At 38.7% G+C, this 19,155-nt stretch overlaps 1 pseudogene; it reads left to right on the forward strand.

The window, feature by feature from the left end:
- The first annotated feature begins 3,783 nt into the window (after positions 1-3,783).
- LOC140710754 (syncytin-1-like) lies at positions 3,784-5,393 on the forward strand (annotated as a pseudogene).
- The last annotated feature ends 13,762 nt before the right edge of the window (positions 5,394-19,155 follow it).

Consider the following 19,155-nt stretch of genomic DNA (forward strand, 5'->3'; position numbering starts at 1 on the left):
AAAAATGTCACTGCTTTAGTCATGGCCCTCAGGCAAGCGGACTTTGGGGGCTGTGGAAAAGGGAAAAGCTGGGCAAATCGAATGCCTAATAGGGCTTGCTTCCAGTGAGGTCTACAAGGACACTTTAAAAAAGATTGTCCAAGTAGAAGTAAGCTGCCCTCTCATCCGTGCCCCTTATGTCAAGGGAATCACTGGAAGGCCCACTGCCCCAGGGGATGAACGTCCTCTGAGTCAGAAGCCACTAACCAGATGATCCAGCCATGGGACTGAGGGTGCCCGGGGCAAGCGCCAGCCCATACCATCACCCTCAAAGAGCCCCGGGTATGCTTGAGCATTGAGGGCCAGGAGGTTAACTGTCTCCTGGACACTGGTGCGGCCTTCTCAGTCTTACTCTCCTGTCCCAGATAACTGTCCTCCAGATCTGTCACTATCCAAGGGGTCCTTGGACAGCCAGTCACTAGATACTTCTCCCAGCCACTAAGTTGTGACTGGGGAGCTTTACTCTTTTCACATGCTTTTCTAATTATGCCTGAAAGCCCCACTCCCTTGTTAGGCAGAGACATTCTAGCAAAAGCAGGGGCCATTATACACCTGAACACAGGAGAAGGAGCACCTGTTTGTTGTCCCCTGCTTGAGGAAGGAATTAATCCTGAAGTCTGGGCAACAGAAGGACAATATAGACGAGCAAAGAATGCCTGTCCTGTTCAAGTTAAACTAAAGGAGTCCACGTCCTTTCCCTACCAAAGGCAGTACCCCCTTAGACCCGAGGCCCAACAAGGACTCCAAAAGATTAAGGATCTAAAAGCCCAAGGCCTAGTCAAACCATGCAATAGCACCTGCAATACTCCAATTTTAGGAGTACAGAAACCCAATGGACAGTGGAGGTGAGTGCAAGATCTCAGGATTATCAATGAGGTTGTTGTTCCTCTATACCCAGCTGTACCTAGCCCTTATACTCTGCTTTCCCAAATACCAGAGGAAGCAGAGTGGTTTACAGTCCTGGACCTTAAGGATGCCTTTTTCTGCATCCCTGTACATCCTGACTCTCAATTCTTGTTTGCTTTTGAAGATCCTTCAAACCCAACATCTCAACTCACCTGGACTGTTTTACCCCAAGGGTTCAGGGATAGCCCCCATCTATTTGGCCAGACATTAGCCCAAGACTTGAGCCAATTCTCATATCTGGACACTCTTGTCCTTTGGTATGTGGATAATTTACTTTTAGCCACTTGTTCAGAAATCTTCTGCCATCAAGCCACCCAAGCGCTCTTAAATTTCCTTGCTACCTGTGGCTACAAGGTTTCCAAACCAAAGGCTCAGCTCTGCTCACAGCAGGTTAAATACTTAGGGTTAAAATTATCTAAAGGCACCAGGGCCCTCAGTGAGGAAAGTATCCTCCTATACTGGCTTATCCTCATCCCAAAACCCTAAAGTAACTAAGAGGGCTCCTTGGCATAACAGGTTTCTGCCGAATATGGATTCCCAAGTACGGTGAAATAGCCAGACCATTATATACACTAATTAAGGAAACTCAGAAAGCCAATACCCATTTAGTAAATTGGACACCTGAAGCAGAAGCGGCTTTCCAGGCCCTAAAGAAGGCCCTAACCCAAGCCCCAGTGTTAAGCTTGCCAACGGGTCAAGACTTTTCTTTATATGTCACAGGAATAGCTCTAGGAGTCCTTCCACAGGTCCGAGGGATGCCACTTGCAACCCATGGCATACCTGAGTAAAGAAATTGATGTAGTGGCAAAGGGTCGGGCCTCATTGTTTACAGGTAGTGGCAGCAGTAGCAGTCTTAGTATCTGAAGCAGTTAAAATAATACAGGGAAGATATCTTACTGTGTGGACATCTCATGATGTGAATGGCATACACACTGCCAAAGGAGACTTGTGGCTGTCAGACAACTGTTTACTTAAATATCAGGCTGTATTAGTTGAAAGGCCAGTGCTGCAACTGCACACTTGTGCAACTCTTAACCCAGCCACATTTCTTTCAGACAATGAAGAAAAGATAGAACATAACCGTCAACAAGTGATTGCTCAAACCTACGCCACTCGAGGGGACCTTTTAGAGGTTCCCTTGACTGATCCCGACCTCAACTTGTACACTGATGGAAGTTCCTTTGTAGAAAAAGGACTTCGAAAAGTGGGGTATGCAGTGGTCACTGATAATGGAATATTTGAAAGTAACCCCCTGACTCCAGGAACTAGTGCTCAGTTGGGAGAACTAATAACCCTCACTCAGGCACTAGAATTAAGAGAAGGAAAAAGGGTAAATATATATACAGACTCTAAGTATGCTTACCTAGTCCTTCATGCTCATGCAGCAATATGGAGAGAAAGGGAATTCCTAACTTCTGAGGGAACACCTATCAAACATCAGGAAGCCATTAGAAAATTATTATTGGCTGTACAAAAACCTAAAGAGGTGGCAGTCTTACACTGCCAGAGTCATCAGAAAGGAAAGGAAAGGGAAATAGAAGGGAACCGCCAAGTGGATATTGAAGCCAAGAGAGCCACAAGGCAGGACCCTCCATTAGAAATGCTTATAGAAGGACCCCCAGTATGGGGCAATCCCCTCCGGGAAACAAAGCCCCAGTACTCAGCAGGAGAAACAGAATGGGGAACCTCACAAAGACATAGTTTTCTCCCCTCAGGATGGCTAGCCACCGAAGAAGAGAAAATACTTTTGCCTGCAGCTAACCAATGGAAATTACTTAAAACCCTTCACCAAACCTTTGACTTAGGCATTGATAGCACCCATCAGATGGCCAAATCATTATTTACTGGACCAGGCCTTTTCAAAACTATCAAGCAGATAGTCAGGACCTGTGAAGTGTGCCAAAGAAATAATCCCCTGCCTTATCGCCAAGCTCCTTCAGGAGAACAAAGAACAGGCCATTACCCAGGAGAAGACTGGCAACTACATTTTACCCACATGCCCAAATCTCAGGGATTTCAGTATATACTAGTCTAGGTAGATATTTTCACTGGTTGGGTGGAGGCCTTCCCCTGTATGACAGAAAAGGCCCAAGAGGTAATAAAGGCACTAGTTCATGAAATAATTCCCAGATTCGGACTTCCCCGAGGCTTACAGAGTGACAATGGCCCTGCTTTCAAGGCTACAGTAACCCAGGGAGTATCCCAGGTGTCAGGTATACAATATCACTTACACTGCACCTAGAGGCCACAGTTCTCAGGGAAGGTCGAGAAAATGAATGAAACACTCAAACGACATTTAAAAAAGCTAACCCAGGAAACCCAACTCACATGGCCTGCTCTGTTGCCTGTAGCCTTACTAAGAATCCAAAACTCTGCCCAAAAAGCAGGACTTAGCCCATACAAAATGCTGTATGGACATCTCTTCCTAACCAATGACCTTGTGCTTGACTGAGAGATGGCCAACTTAGTTGCAGGCATCACCTCCTTAGCCAAATAGCAACAAGTTCTTAAAACATTACAAGGAGCCTGTCCCCGAGAAGAGGGAAAGGAACTATTCCACCCTGGTGACATGGTATTACTCAAGTCCCTTCCCTCTAATTCCCCATCCCTAGATACATCCTGGGAAGGACCCTACCCAGTCATTTTATCTACCCCAATTGCAGTTAAAGTGTCTGGAGTGGAGTCTTGGATACATCACGTTCGAGTCAAACCCTGGATACTGCCAAAGGAACCCGAAAATCCAGGAGACAGCACTAGCTATTCCTGTGAACCTCTAGAGGATCTGTGCCCACTAATCAAATGACAACCGGAGGAAAATAACTAAAATTGTAAATCCCCATGGCCCTCCCTTATCATATTTTTCTCTTTACTGTTATCTTACCCCCCTTCACTCTCACTGCACCCCACACCATGCAGCTGTAGCTCCCCTTACCAAGAGTTTCTTGGAATGTGACATCCCAGAAATACTGACACCCCATTATATAGGAGTTTATCTAAGGGAAACCCCACCTTCACTGCCCACACCCATATGCTCTGCAACTGCTATAACTCTGCCACTCTTTGCATGCATGCAAATACTCATTATTGGACAGGAAAAATGATTAATCCTAGTTGTCCTAGAGGACTTAGAGCCACTGTCTGTTGGACTTACTTCACCCATACCGTATGTCTGATGGGGGTGGAATTCAAGATCAGGCAAGAGAAAAACACGTAAAGGAAGCAATCTCCCAACTGACCCAGGTACATAGCACTCCTAGCCTCTACAAAGGACTAGATCTCTCAAAACTACATGAAACTCTCCGTAGCCACACTCGCCTGGTAAGCCTATTTAATACCACCCTCACTGGGCTCCATGAGGTCTCGGTCCAAAAGCCTACTAACTGTTGGATGTGCCTCCCCCTGCACTTCAGGCCATAGGTTTCAATCCCTGTACCTGAACAATGGAACAACTTCAGCACAGAAATAAACACCACCTCCATTTTAGTAGGACCTCGATTCCGATCTGGAAATAAACCATACCTCAAACCTCACCTGTGTAAAAGTTAGCAATACTATAGACACAACCAACTCCCAATGCATCAATTGGGTAACTCCTCCCACACGAATAGTCTGCCTACCCTTAGGAATATTTTTGTCTGTGGTACCTCAGCCTATCGTCGTTTGAATGGCTCTTCAGAATCTATGTGCTTTCTCTCATTCTTAGTGTCCCCTATGACCATCTACACTGAGCAAGATTTATACAATCATGTCGTACCTAAGCCCCACAACAAAAGACTACCCATTCTTCCTTTAGTTATTGTAGCAGGAGTGCTAGGTGGACTAGGTACTGGCATTGGTAGTATCACAACCTCTACTCAGTTCTACTACAAACTATCTCAAGAAGTAAATGGTAACATGGAACGGGTCGCCAACTCCCTAGTCACCTTGCAAGATCAACTTAATTCCCTAGCAGCAGTAGTTCTTCAAAATCGAAGAGCTTTAGACTTGCTAACTGCCGAAAGAGGGGGAATCTCTTTATTTTTAGGGGAAGAATGCTGTTATTATGTTAATCACTCTGGAATCGTCACTGAGAAAGTTAAAGAAATTTGAGATCGAACACAACGTAGAGCAGAGGAGCTTCAAAACATTGGACTCTGGGGCCTCCTCAATGGATGCCCTGGATTCTCCCATTCTTAGGACCTCTAGCAGCTATAATATTGCTACTCCTCTTTGGACCCTGTATCTTTAATCTCCTTGTTAAGTTTGTCTCTTCCAGAATCGAAATTGTAAAACTACAAATGGTTCTTCAACTGGAGCCCCAGGTGCAGTCCATGACTAACATCTACCGTGGACCCTTGAACCGGTCTGCTAGCCCATGCACCGATGTTAATGACATCGTAGACACTCCTCCCAGGGAAATCTCAACTGCACAACCCCTACTATGCCCCAATTCAGCAGGAAGCAGTTAGAGCGGTCCTTGGCCAACCTCCCCAACAGCACTTGGGTTTTCCTGTTGAGAGTGGGGACTGAGAGACAGGACTAGCTGGATTTCCATAGCCGACTAGGAATCCCTAAGCTTAGCTGGGAAGGTGACCGCATCCACCTTTAAACACGGGGCTTGCAACTTAGCTCACACCTGACCAATCAGAGAGCTCATTAAAATGCATATTAGGCAAAAACAGGAGGTAAAGAAATAGTCAATCATCTATTGCCTGAGAGCACAGCGGGAGGGACAAGGATTGGGATATAACCCAGGCATTGGAGCTGGCAATGGCAATCCCCTTTGGGTGCCCTCCCTTTGTTTGAGAGCTCTGTTTTCGCTCTATTTCACTCTATTAAATCTTGCATCTGCACTCTTCTGGTCTGTGTTTGTTACCGCTCGAGCTGAGCTTTCGCTTGCCATCCACCACTGCTGTTTGCCCCCGTTTCAGACCTGCCGCTGACTTCCACCCCTCCGGATCTGGCAGGGTGTCCTCTGTGCTCCTGATTCAGCGAGGTGTCCATTGCTGCTCCCAATCGGGCTAAAGGCTTGCCATTGTTCCTGCATGGCTAAGTGCCTGGGTTTGTCCTAATTGAGCTGAACACTAGTCACTGGGTTCCACGGTTCTCTTCCATGACCCACAGCTTCTAATAGAGCTATAACACTCACTGTATGGCCCAAGATTCCATTCCTTGGAATGCGTTAGGCCAAGAATCCCAGGTCAGAGAGCACGAGGCTTGCCACCATCTTGGAAGAGACCTGCCACCATTTTGGAAGCAGCCCGCCACCATCTTGGGAGCTCTGGGAGCAAGGACCCCCCAGGTAACACTTTGATTCTTAGCTATTCTACCAAAATGTAAACCGTTAAGAGACATTCGCTTTCCTGGAGGTCCTTTCAAAGTCTAATTAATCAAAAAACACAAAGTAGAAACCTCTCACAGTGGCCTTTCATGAAGAGCAATCGAGTTTTACCAAAGGCATTATGTGCTATCAGTGCTGGTTGTCTACTTGTGAGAAAGCAAAACCTAATGGAAGTAGAACAGGTTTTGGAGCCTAACATTATGTTTGTAAACTACATCACCACTGACTTCCTGACTAGCCGTGCACAAAGTTATTTATGTTGTCAACATTTCAATTTCTTCATTAATAAAATTGAGATAATAGCTAACTGAGAGAGTGTCTTTTGATGATTGAATGAATCACATACAAACAAGCAAGTACAATACTGTCTGGAATCAAAGAGATACTAAATGAAGAGAAAATGTTATTAGTAACCTCTACTTTACTGTGGGTAGTACACATTTTAGAACCAGAAGTGTCTCCTTATTATAGGCACTGAGAGGAAATATTTGTTTCCACATTACCAATATTTTATCACCTGGAAATTCAATCTCCTTGAGACATGTTCACAATCTACATCAAAGATGCCAAAGATGAACGTGAAAGATCTGGAGATTCTATTCAGTGCTTTTATTAACATTCATTAGTGCTGTTTTTGTACGTAAGTTCATATTTTTAGTGACTTTCCAAATATTTAACAGGAATGTTTATCAATGCCTTCAAGTGAGACAAAGAAAACAAAAAGCACATATGGCCTTGGCATCTGTAGCAGATGAAGGTAAACTTGCAAATTTGGGGTCTCTCAAGTTAATTAAATATAAAATAAGCATTGGGTCCCAAGTCATGTCATGAGAAATTTAGTAAAGTCAACATCCAAACCTGCAGTAATTACTCTGTTCCAATTATTGTTGGGTATCTACAGGCTATTCTTCCTCTTTTTGAGTTTCTTTACTTTAAAACTATTGAATCTCATAGGCATAAAAAGGATCTTCTTCCTAGAATGTTTTTCTAAGTTTTCTCTGCTTATTTAAATTATGTGTTTCCTCAGTTTAATTTTCACCTCCTTGTAATAGGCTTCCTTGATGGTGTCAGGCTTCAGACCTCATAGGAATGTATGGTAATTATTGTGCGTGCCACTAGGGTTGAATTTATCATGTTCTTGTGTCTAAGCCTTCTACCCTTCAGTTGACCCAGTACCTAGCACGGGGTTCTACGAATAGGAAATGTGCAGCACACATGCAGCACACTTTTGCTGCTGTACACAGCTGGTCTCTCATTGTTCTAGAGACAGTCATTTATTGGACATAAGAACCAAGTGGTGGGGACTATCAGAAACTAAGGGAAGTGGAGAATGGAGAGTTGTTTAATGAGTATAAAACTTCAGTTATACAAGATACATAAGTTTTAAAGATGTGCTATACAACATAGGGCCCATAGTTCATAACAGTGTGTTGTGTACTTAAACAATTGTTAAGAGAGTAGATCTTACATTAAGTATTCTTACAATAACAACAATAGGAAAACATAAAAAGGCAAAAGAAAACCTTTGGAGTTCATGGATGTATTAATTACCTTGACTATGGTGACAGTTTTGTTGGCACACACACATATCCATACTCATTAAATTATATCTATTAAATATGTACAGTTTTTGTATATCAACTATATCTCACAAATTATTTTACAAAAAGGATATATTGGAATAAAAAATGTCAAGGGACAGAGTTATCACAGAAAAAGAGGCAAGTGTCAGATTTTATAATTTTGATATGTAAAATGCCGCCATATCTGCAGTCTGCACAAGACCTAAATAGTGACGTGCCATCGTACATATGGTCAGTAAAAGAAAAACCATAAAACAAATAAATGAGCAAAATCCTTTTTCAGTTTGGTATTGGTGTTGTCTCTTGAAACCTGACAGAAGGCTGTTTTTCTTTTTTGCTCAAGCTGAACATTCACTGTGCCTTGATTTTACTCCCTTGGAGCATAGTCTAAGCTGACAGGACCAAGACTATAGCTCAGAAGTCTCTCTAACCTCCCACAACTCAATGTTTAACCTACTGTTTTTAAACACAGCAGTGTTCAGTGAATTCCTACTAAACCAGTGGCCTTTAATGTGCAGTACATGCCCCTCTAGGCAACAAATAATTTCCAAATGTTCCAGAGAGATGCTACATCTAGGAACATTAGTTATCTGACCCTCCACTTCCTTGTGTACTCTCTAAAACTCACCTATCAGAACACCCCTCTCTGGTCAAGGCCTCATGCAGGTTCTGCTTTCACATGTCCACTTCAAAACTGAAATTATACTTATTCCAATTTACAAAAAAAGGCATCCAGCTAACATACCTGGATTCTTGCTTGAGTGCCTTAGGTTGTACTGACAGCCTCCCAAGGTGCTAAGCAAAGAGTAAATTTGGAATATCAGTGAAAGTTCCTTTAAACAAAGAACGGCGGTAGATATCTGGTGTGTGGATTTATCTGGGGATGTTCTGAATTCAGATATATTGTGGCATGGGGTGGGATAGAAAAATACTGTTTAATGAACTTTACCTTCACATCCCAAGTATTTTCAAAGAATTCACTGCTCAGTGGAATTTTGTGAGAGCAAAACAAATAGAACACTGTTAAGAAATGTGGAAAGTGGTGGTGCTTTATTTCAGACGAGTGATAAACTGAAGGTAATGCTTTGTGCGTTTTCCATCTTAGATTTAAATTTTAAAGGTGAGAAGCAGTCATGGAGATGCTATTAATACACTTATTTGAATTGGAAGAAAATGAACTCAGGCATTTTCTGAAAAAGTAAATCCTATTGGTTAGCAATGAATACTGTTCTGACAATTAATTTATTTGATAATAAAACTCCACATTTTTTTGCAAATGTAGAGTCAGGGAGAAGAATATTACCTGCATAATAATGAGAATTGGGCTTCTAGTGTATCCATCACCCAAATATACACAGTAGATAATTTTTCAACTCTTATCCCACTTCCCTAACTTTGGAGCCCCCAGAGTCTATTTTCTTCATTTTTAGGTTCATGTGTACCATTTGTTTATCTCCCACTTAGAAATGAGAACAAGTAATATTTTATTTTCTGCTTCTGTGGTAGCTCACTTTGGATAATGGCTTCCAACTCCATCCACGTTCATGCAAGAGACATGATTTCATTATGTTGCATGGCTGTACAGTATTCTATGGTGTACAGGTGCCCCATTTTCTTTATCCAGTCAACTCTTGGTGGACATGTAGGTAGGTTCCATGACATTGTAAATAGTACCACAATAAACATACAAGTGTAGGTTTATTTTTTTATTTAATAAGTTCTTTTCCTTTGGGTAGATACCCAGTAGTTGGATTTCTTGGTCACGTGGTAGTTCTACTTTTAGTTCCTTAAGGTATCTCCATACTGTTTTCTTTTCTTTCTTTTTTTGTTTTTTTGAGACGGAGTCTTGTTCTGTCACCAGGCTGGAGTGTAGTGGCACGATCTCGGCTCACTGCAACTTCTGCCTCCCAGGTTCAAGCGATTCTCCTGCCTCAGTCTCCTGAGTAGCTGGACTACAGACACACGTCACTACGCCCAGCTAACTTTTGTATTTTTAGTAGAGACAGGGTTTCACCATGTTGGTTAGGATGGTCTCGATCTCTTGACCGTGTGATCCGCTTGCCTCACCCTCCCAGATTGCTGGGATTACAGGCGTGAGCCACCAAGCCCAGCCTTCCATACTGTTTTTCAAAGAGGTTAGACTAATTTACATTTCTACCAACAGTGTATGAGCATACCCTTTTCTCCACATCCACACTAACATTTTTGTGTTTTAACTTTTTAATAAAAGTCATTTAGACTGGTGTGAAATGTCATTGTAGCATGGTTTTAATTTGCATTCCTCTGATTATTAGTGATGTTGAACATTTTTTCATGTATTTGTTGACTACCTGTATTTCTTCTCTTGAGAAATGTCTGTTAATAATCTTCACCTACTTTTTAATGAGATTATTTGTGTTTATTCATTGTCATTGAGTTGTTTTGAGTTCCTTGTAGATGCTATATATTCATTCTTTGTTGGAGGCATAATTTATAAATGTTTTCTTCCATTCTGTAGGCTATCTGCTTATCCTGTTGATTACTTCTTCTGCTGTGCAGAAAATTCTTAGTTTTATTAAGTTTTATTAAGTCCCATTCTTCATCATAAATTTGTTGCCTAGGCCAATATCCACAAGATCCCTAAAATAATTTTTTTCTAATATTATTATAAGTTTCAGGTTTTACATTTAGGTCTTTAATTCATCTTGAGATAATTTTTTTTATATGTTGAATGACAGAGGTCCAATTTCTTTCTTCTGCATATGTTTAGCCAGTTTTCCCAGTACTATTTATGACACAGGGTATCTTAGCCCAATTGTTTATTTTTGTTGACTTCATTGAAAATCAGTGGATTGTAGGTATGTGGCTTTATTTCTGGGTTCTCTATTTGTACCACTGAATTATGTGACTATTTTTGTACCAGTATCATGCTGTTTTAGTCATTGTAGCCTAATAGTATAATTTGAAGTCATGCAATCTGATGTGTTGTTCTTTTTGCTTAGGATTTCTTTGAATATTCAGGTTTTTTTTGTTTCATATGAACTTTAGAATTTTTTATAATATTTCTGTGAAAATGACACTGGTGATATGATAGAAATTGTATTGAATGTGCAGATTTATTTGGATAATATGGTCATTTAAATGATATTGAGTTTTCCAGTCCATGAGCATGGAATGTTTTCTCATTTATTTGTGTCATTTACAATCTCTTTCATGAGTGTTTTGCAGTTCTTTTTTTTTTTTTAAAGATATTTGATCTTTTTGGTTAAATGTATTCCTAGGTATTTTATATTTTTGTGACTACTGTAAAAGAGACTCAGTTCTTAATCTGGTTCTCGGTTTGAATGTCGTTGGTAAATAGAAACGCTATTTCTTTTTTTAAAATTTAACTTTTATTTTAAGTTCAGGGGTACATGTCCAGGTTTGTTATATAGGTAAACTTGTGTCATGGGGGAGGGTTTGTTATACAGATTACTTTGTCACCCAGGTATTAAGCCTAGTACCTAATAGTTACTTTTCCTAATCCTCTCTATTCTCCCATCCCCTACCCTCTGATAGGCCCCAGTGTGTGTTGCTCCCCTCTATATGTTTTCTCATCATTTAGCTCCCACTTATAAGAGCGAGCATGCAGTATTTGGTTTTATGTTCCTGCATTAGTTTGCTATGGATAATGGCCTCCAGTTCCATCCATGTTCCAGCAAAGGACATGATCTCATTCCTTTTTTATGGCTGCATAGTAATCCATGATGTATATGTACCACATTTTCTTTATCTAGTCTACCATTGATGGGCATTTAGGTTGATTCCTTGTCTTTGCTATGGTGAATAGTACTTCAATGAAAATATGGGGGCATGTGTGTTTTTAATAGAACAATTTATATTCCTTTGTGTATATACCCAGTAATGGGATTTCTGGGTTGAATGGTATTTCTGTTTTAGATCTTTAAGGAATTGCCACATTGTCTTCCACAATGGTTGAACCAATTTACATTTCCACCAACAGTGTATAAGCTACTGGTTTGTATACATTGATTTTGTATCCTGAGACTTTACTGAATTCATTAATTAGATCAGGGAGTCTTCTGGAAGAGTCTTCAGGGTTTTCTAAGTATACAATCAAGTTGTCGGGTAACAGCGATAATTCGACAGCAAGTGAATAGTCTTAAATAACACACAATGGAATTCCTATATGTACGACATCAGACTTTTCAGTGGAAAGCTTACAGGCCAAGAGAAAACAGCATGATCTTTTTATAATGTTGAAGAAAAACAATTATATCCTAGAGAGGGCTATCCAGTGAAATATCCTTCAAACATAAATAAAATAAAAATATTCCCAGACACCAACACCAGACATCCTAAAAGAATGTTAAAGATAATTCTTCAATCAGAAAGAAAAAAAAAAAACTTTAATAAGCAATAAGAAATCATGTGAGGGTACAAAATTCACTAGTTAAAATAACACACAAAAAATACAGACGATTATAACACTGTAGTTGAGGTGTGTAAACTATTCCTTTTTTTTGAGACAGAGTCTCTCTCTGTTGCCCAGGCTGCAGTGCAGTGGCGTGATCTCGGCTCACTGCAAGCTCCGCCTCCTGGGTTCACGCCATTCTCCTGACCAAGCCTCCTGAGTAGCTGTAACTATAGGAGCCTGCCACCACGCCCGGCTAATTTTCTGTATTTTTTTAGTAGAGACAGGGTTTCACCATGTTATCCAGGATGGTCTCGATTTCCTGACCTGGTGATCTGCCTGCCTCAGCCTTCCAAAGTGCTAGGATTAGAGGCGTGAGCCACCATGCCCGGCGGGGCGTGCAAACTTTTCTTAAGTAGAAAGACAAAAAGATAAACCAAAGAATAATGACAACTACGACAACTTTTCAGGACATAGTATAATAAAGTATATATAGAAAGAACAAAATGTTTAAAATGGTGGGGGAACTTAAACTGTAGAGTTTTTATTAGTTTTTCTTTTTGTTTATTCAGTTGTTTATGCAGTCAGTGTTAAGTTGTTATCAGTTTAGAACAATGAGTTATAAGTTAGTATTTGCAAGCTTCAAGGTAATGACAAGTCAAAATCACAATGGATGAACATACAACAAAAAAATCATTAAATCATACTACAAAACAACATCACTTTAACTTAAAGAAGACAGGAAGGAAAGAAAAAAGACAAGACAGCAAAACAACCAGAAAACAAATAATAAAATAGCAATAGTAAGTCCTTACTTATCATCAATAATATTATTGAATGTAAATAGACTAGACCCTTCAATGAAAAGACATAGAGTGGCCGGGCACGGTGGCTCACGCCTGCAATCCCAGCACTTTGAGAGCCTGAGGAGGGCAGATGATGAGGTCAGGAGATCGAGACCATCCTGGCCAAAATGGTGAAATCCCGTCTCTACCAAAAATATTAAAATTAGCTGGGTGTGGTGGCTCGTGCCTTTAGTCCCAGCTACTTGGGAGGCTGAGGCGGAAGAATCGCTTGAACCCAGGAGGTGGAGGTTGCAGTAAGTCGAGGTCATCCCACTGCACTCCAGCCTGGCGACAGAGTGAGACTCCATAGAGTGGCTGAGGGATGATAAAAGCAAGATCCAAAAACTGATTGCTTACAAGTAACACATTTCACTTATAAAGACAAACGTGTACTGAAAATAAAGGAATGGAAAAAATATATTCCCTGACATGGAAACCAAAGCCAAAGCAAGATTAGCTATACTTATATCAGAAAAAAATAGATTTCAAGAAAAAACAGTGTAATAAAATACAAAGAAGGTGATTATATAATCATAAAGGGGTCAACTCAACAAGAGGATATAACAATTTTAAATATATACACCTAACACTAGAGCAAACATACATATATATTTTCTCCAGTGTTGGGTGTGTGTGTGTGTGTATATATATATATATAGAGAGAGAGAGAGTGTGTGTAACATATATATAGTATATATATAGTAAATATATTAACAATATATATTATTTATGTATTATGTGTTATATGTAATACATATATTGCTATAAATATCATTTATATAATTATATAATATTCACATATGATATACCTAATATAAATTTACTATATATAAATTTATATACTATATATGTACAATATTAATTTACTAGAGATTTGCATATGTTATTAATAATATATAATAAATATTATTAGAGCTATAGTGATAGACCCTAATACAATAACAGCTGCAAACTTCAGCACCCTACTTTTAGCACTAGCCAAATCATCCAGAGAGAAAACTGACAAACAAACATCAGACTTAATCTGCACTCTAGATCAAATGTACCCAAAACATAGTTACACTACGGTTGATTCATCACCAACAGAATCCACTTTCTTCTCAGCACATGGATTACTTTAAAGGAAAGATCATGGTAGGTGAAAAAAAAAGTCTTAAAACATTCAAAACTTGAAATAATATCAACTACCTAATCTGATTACAATGAAATAAAAGTAGAAATCAATAATAAGATGAACTTTGGAAACCATAAAAACACATGAAATTTAAACAGTGTGCTCCTGAGTAACCAGTTGGTCAATGAAGAAATTAAGAAGAAAATTCAATAATTTCTTGAAAAATGATATATGGACACACATTATACCAAAATCTATGGGATACAATGAAAGTGATATGGAAAGGGAAATTTATAGCTATAAAATCCAGTATTAAAAAGAAGAAAAACGTCAATGAAATAACCTAACAATGCATCTTAAAGAACTAGGAAAGCAAGCACAAAAAATACCCAGAGTTAGTAGAAAAGAAATTAAAATATCAAAGCAGAAATAAATTAAATTGAAACAAATAAATAGAAAAGACAATGGACAAAAAGTAGGGCATTTTTGAAAAGATAAACAAAATTCATGAACCTTTAGCCAGACAAACTAAGGAAAAAAGAAAGAAGACCCAAATAAGTAAAATCAGAGATGAAAAAGGAAATAATATAACTGATACCACAAAAATTCAAAGGATCATTAGTGGCTACTATATGCCAATAAATTAGAAAATCAACAATAAATAAATACAATTATAGATGCCTAAAACCTATCAAGATTAAATAATAAAGAAATCTAAAACATGAAGAGACCAATAGCAAGTAATGAGATCAAAGCCACAATAAAAAGCCTCCCAGCAAAGAAAAGCTAGACCTAATGACTTCACTGTTAATTTCTACCAATTATCTAGAGAAGACCTAATACCAATCCTTCTCAAACTATTCCAGAAAATAGAGCAGGAAGGAATACTTTGACTCATTCTATGAAGCCATTATTACCCTGATATCAAAATGAGACAAAGATAAACCAGAAAAAGAAAACTACAGGCCAATATCTCTGATGAATATTGATGCAGAAATTCTCAACGAAATACTAGCACAATGAATTCAACAATACATTAACAAAATTATCCTTCATGAACAAGGGGGATTTATCCTAGGGATGCAAGGATGATTCAATATATGCAAATCAACCAATGTGACACATCATATCAACAGAGCAAAGGGCAAAAGCCCTATGATTATTTCAACTGATTAGGAAAAAGCATTGATAGAATTAAACATCCCTTCATAATTAAAACCATCAAAATATTGGTGACAGAGGGAACATACATAAACATTTAAAAAAGCCATATAAGACAGACCAACAGCTAGTATCATACTGAATGTAGAAAAATTCAAAGCCCCTTCCCTCTAAGATCTAGAACACAACCAGGATGCCCACTGTCACTACTGTTATTCAACATAGTACTGGAAGACCTAGCAAGAGAAGTCAGACAAGAGAAAGATTTAAAGGGCATCCAAATTTGAATGGAAGAAGTAAAATTATAATTGTTTGCAGATGGTATGTTCTTATATTTAGAAAAGCCTCAATAATCTAGAAAACATTATAAGAACTGATAAATTCAGAAAAGCTACATGTTACAAAATCAGCATACAAAAATCAGTAGCATTTCTATATGCCGACAGTGAACAAATAAAATAAAATGAAATATCTAAAAATTAACCAAATAAGTAAAATATTTCTAAAATGAAAACTATAAAACACTGATGCAAGAAATTAAAGAGGACAAGAAAATGGAAAGATATTTTGTGTTCTTGGATTGGAAGAATCAATATTATTAAAATGTTCAATCTACAGATTCCTTGCAATGCCTATCAACATATCAATGAAATTTTTCACAGCAGTAGAAAAAACAATTCTAAAATTGATACAGAACCACAAAACACTCGGAATAGCCAAATTCTCCTGAGCAAAAAACCAAAACTGGAAAAAAATCACATTACCTGACCTCAAAGAAAATGGCAGAGCTATAGTAACCAAAAAAGCATGACACTTGCATAAAGTCAGAAACAACTCAGAAATAAATTCATATATCAGCACTGAATTCATTTTTAACAAAGTTGCCAAAACATTCATTGAGGAAAATAGTATTTCTTCAATAAATGGTGCTGAGAGAACTGAATATTCATATGCAAAAGAGTGAAACTAGACCTCTTTCTCTCACCATACACAAAAATCAAATGAAATTGAGTAAAAACTTAAGTCTAAGTTCTTATACTATGAAATTACTAAAAAGAATCCATTGGGGAATTAATTGTGCAAAGATTTCTTGTGTAATACCCCACATGCACAAGTGACCAAAACAAAAATTGACAAATGGGATCCCGTCAAGTGAAAGCTTTTGCACAGCAAAGGAAACAATCAACAGTGTGACAGGACAACCCAGACAATGAGAAAAAAACATTTGCAAATCATCCATCTGCCATGGGATAAAAATCAGAATATGTAAAGCGTTCAAACAACTATTTAGGAAACAATCCAATAATCTCATTTTAAAATGGGGTAAAAAGATGAATAGACATTTCTGAAAGGAAGACATACAAATGGCAAACAGGTATATGAAAAGGCACTCAAGATCACTGATCATCAGAGAAATGCAAATCAAAACTACAATGAGAAATCATCTCACCCTAGTTAAAATGGTTCATATCCAAAAGACAGGCAATTACGATTGCTGGTAAGGATGTGGAGAAAAGGGAATCCTTGCACATTGTTGGTGGGAATGTAAATTAGTACAACCTCTATGAAGAACACTTTAGAGGTTCCTCAAAAACAAGAGCAATCATATGATCCAGTAATCCCACTGCTACATATATACTCAAAAGAAATTAAATCAATATATCAAAGAGATATCTTCATTCCTATGTTTATTGCAGCACTATTCACAAAGGCCAGGGTTTGGAAGTAATCTAAATACCCATAAACAGATGAATGGATAAAGAAAATATGGCCCATATATACTGTGGGACACTATTCAGCAATGAAAAAGAATGAGAATCTATCATTTGCAGCAACATGGATGGAACTGGAGGTCATTATGTTAAGTGAAATAAGCCAGGCAAAGAAAGACAAGTTTTGCATATTTTTACTCATTTGTGGAAAGTAGAAATAAAAACAATTGAAGGATGGTTACCAGAGGCTAGGAAGGATAAATGGGGGGTGGGAGGGAGTGGAGAAAATGTGAATGGTTAGTGGGTCCAAAATAAATGGGAAGAATGAATAAGACCTAGTATTTGATAGCACAACAGCATGACTATAGTAAATAATTTAATTGTACTTTAATTGTACTTTATAAAATAACTAAAATAATTGGACTACTATCCTAAGTCCATCCCTTGTCACACTGGCACTCATACGTATCTCCTTAAACCATATTTAATTCTCCAAATAAAATGAAAACAACAATGTGTATTTCTTATTCCAAAAGTGTTATTCTGCCTAATGTAGAACAAATAACTTCTCTACAACTAAAAATGCATAAAAACCATCTCAGGAGGTGAGGTAATTGAATGATATTTACTTTTCTCCATGATATTCAATAACTTATATACTCTGATGCAATATTAATAATACCTTAATATTCATATAAAATCAATACATCTTATGGTATAAGACAAGGGAATAAGAGAGAAAACAAGGACATTTGCTATATATGTATACACACACACACACGCACACATATTAGAATGGGTTGTCAGCCAAATAGAAAGAAACAGTCATGACAATTATAGTCCTCGATTCTGTAACTGATCACATGATTGTGACTGGTATTTATTTATTTATTTATTTAGAGATGGAGTCTCACACTGTTGCCTGAGCTGGAGTGCAGTGGTGCAATCTTGTCTCACTGTAACCTCTGCCTCCTGGGTTCAAGTAAGTCTCTTTCCTCAGCCTCCTGAGTAGCTGGGATTACAGGCACCTGCCACCACGATCAGCTAATTTGTTTTTTTTTTTTTTTCTTTTGTATTTTCAGTAGAGATGGGTTTCACCATGTTGGCCAGGATGGTCTCGAACTCCTGACCTTGTGATTCACCTGCATTGGCCACCCAAAATGCTGGGATTACAGGCGTGAGCCACTGCGGCTGGCCATGGCTGGTATTTATACCTACTTTTTTATACCACTCATTCTGTGTTCCCTTTGCCTTCAGTAAGCACATTAGCTGTTCATGGTTTATTACCTGGCAGGGTGACCCACACCTTTATTCCTAAAGGATCTGGGACATTCATAGTCCTGCCTGGGTTAGGTTGTTCTGCTTTATATTTTATTTATTTATTTATTTATTTTTTAAAAAATTTATTTATTATTATTATACTTTAAGTTGTAGGGTACATGTGCACAACGTGCAGGTTTGTTACATATGTATACTTGTGCCATGTTGGTGTGCTGCACCCATCAACTCGTCATTTACATCAGGTATAACTCCCAATGCAATCCCTCCCCCCTCCCCCCTCCCCATGATAGGCCCCGGTGTGTGATGTTCCCCTTCCCGAGTCCAAGTGATCTCATTGTTCAGTTCCCACCTACGAGTGAGAACATGCGGTGTTTGGTTTTCTGTTCTTGTGATAGTTTGCTAAGAATGATGGTTTCCAGCTGCATCCATGTCCCTACAAAGGACACAAACTCATCCTTTTTTATGGCTGCATAGTATTCCATGGTGTATATGTGCCACATTTTCTTAATCCAATCTGTCACTGATGGACATTTGGGTTGATTCCAAGTCTTTGCTATTGTGAATAGTGCTGCAATAAACATACGTGTGCATGTGTCTTTATAGCAGCATAATTTATAATCCTTTGGGTATATACCCAGTAATGGGATGGCTGGGTCATATGGTACATCTAGTTCTAGATCCTTGAGGAATCGCCATACTGTTTTCCATAATGGTTGAACTAGTTTACAATCCCACCAACAGTGTAAAAGTGTTCCTATTTCTCCACATCCTCTCCAGCACCTGTTGTTTCCTGACTTTTGA

This window comes from Chlorocebus sabaeus, chromosome X, assembly GCF_047675955.1.
Source record: "Chlorocebus sabaeus isolate Y175 chromosome X, mChlSab1.0.hap1, whole genome shotgun sequence".
Lineage (NCBI taxonomy): Eukaryota > Metazoa > Chordata > Mammalia > Primates > Cercopithecidae > Chlorocebus > Chlorocebus sabaeus.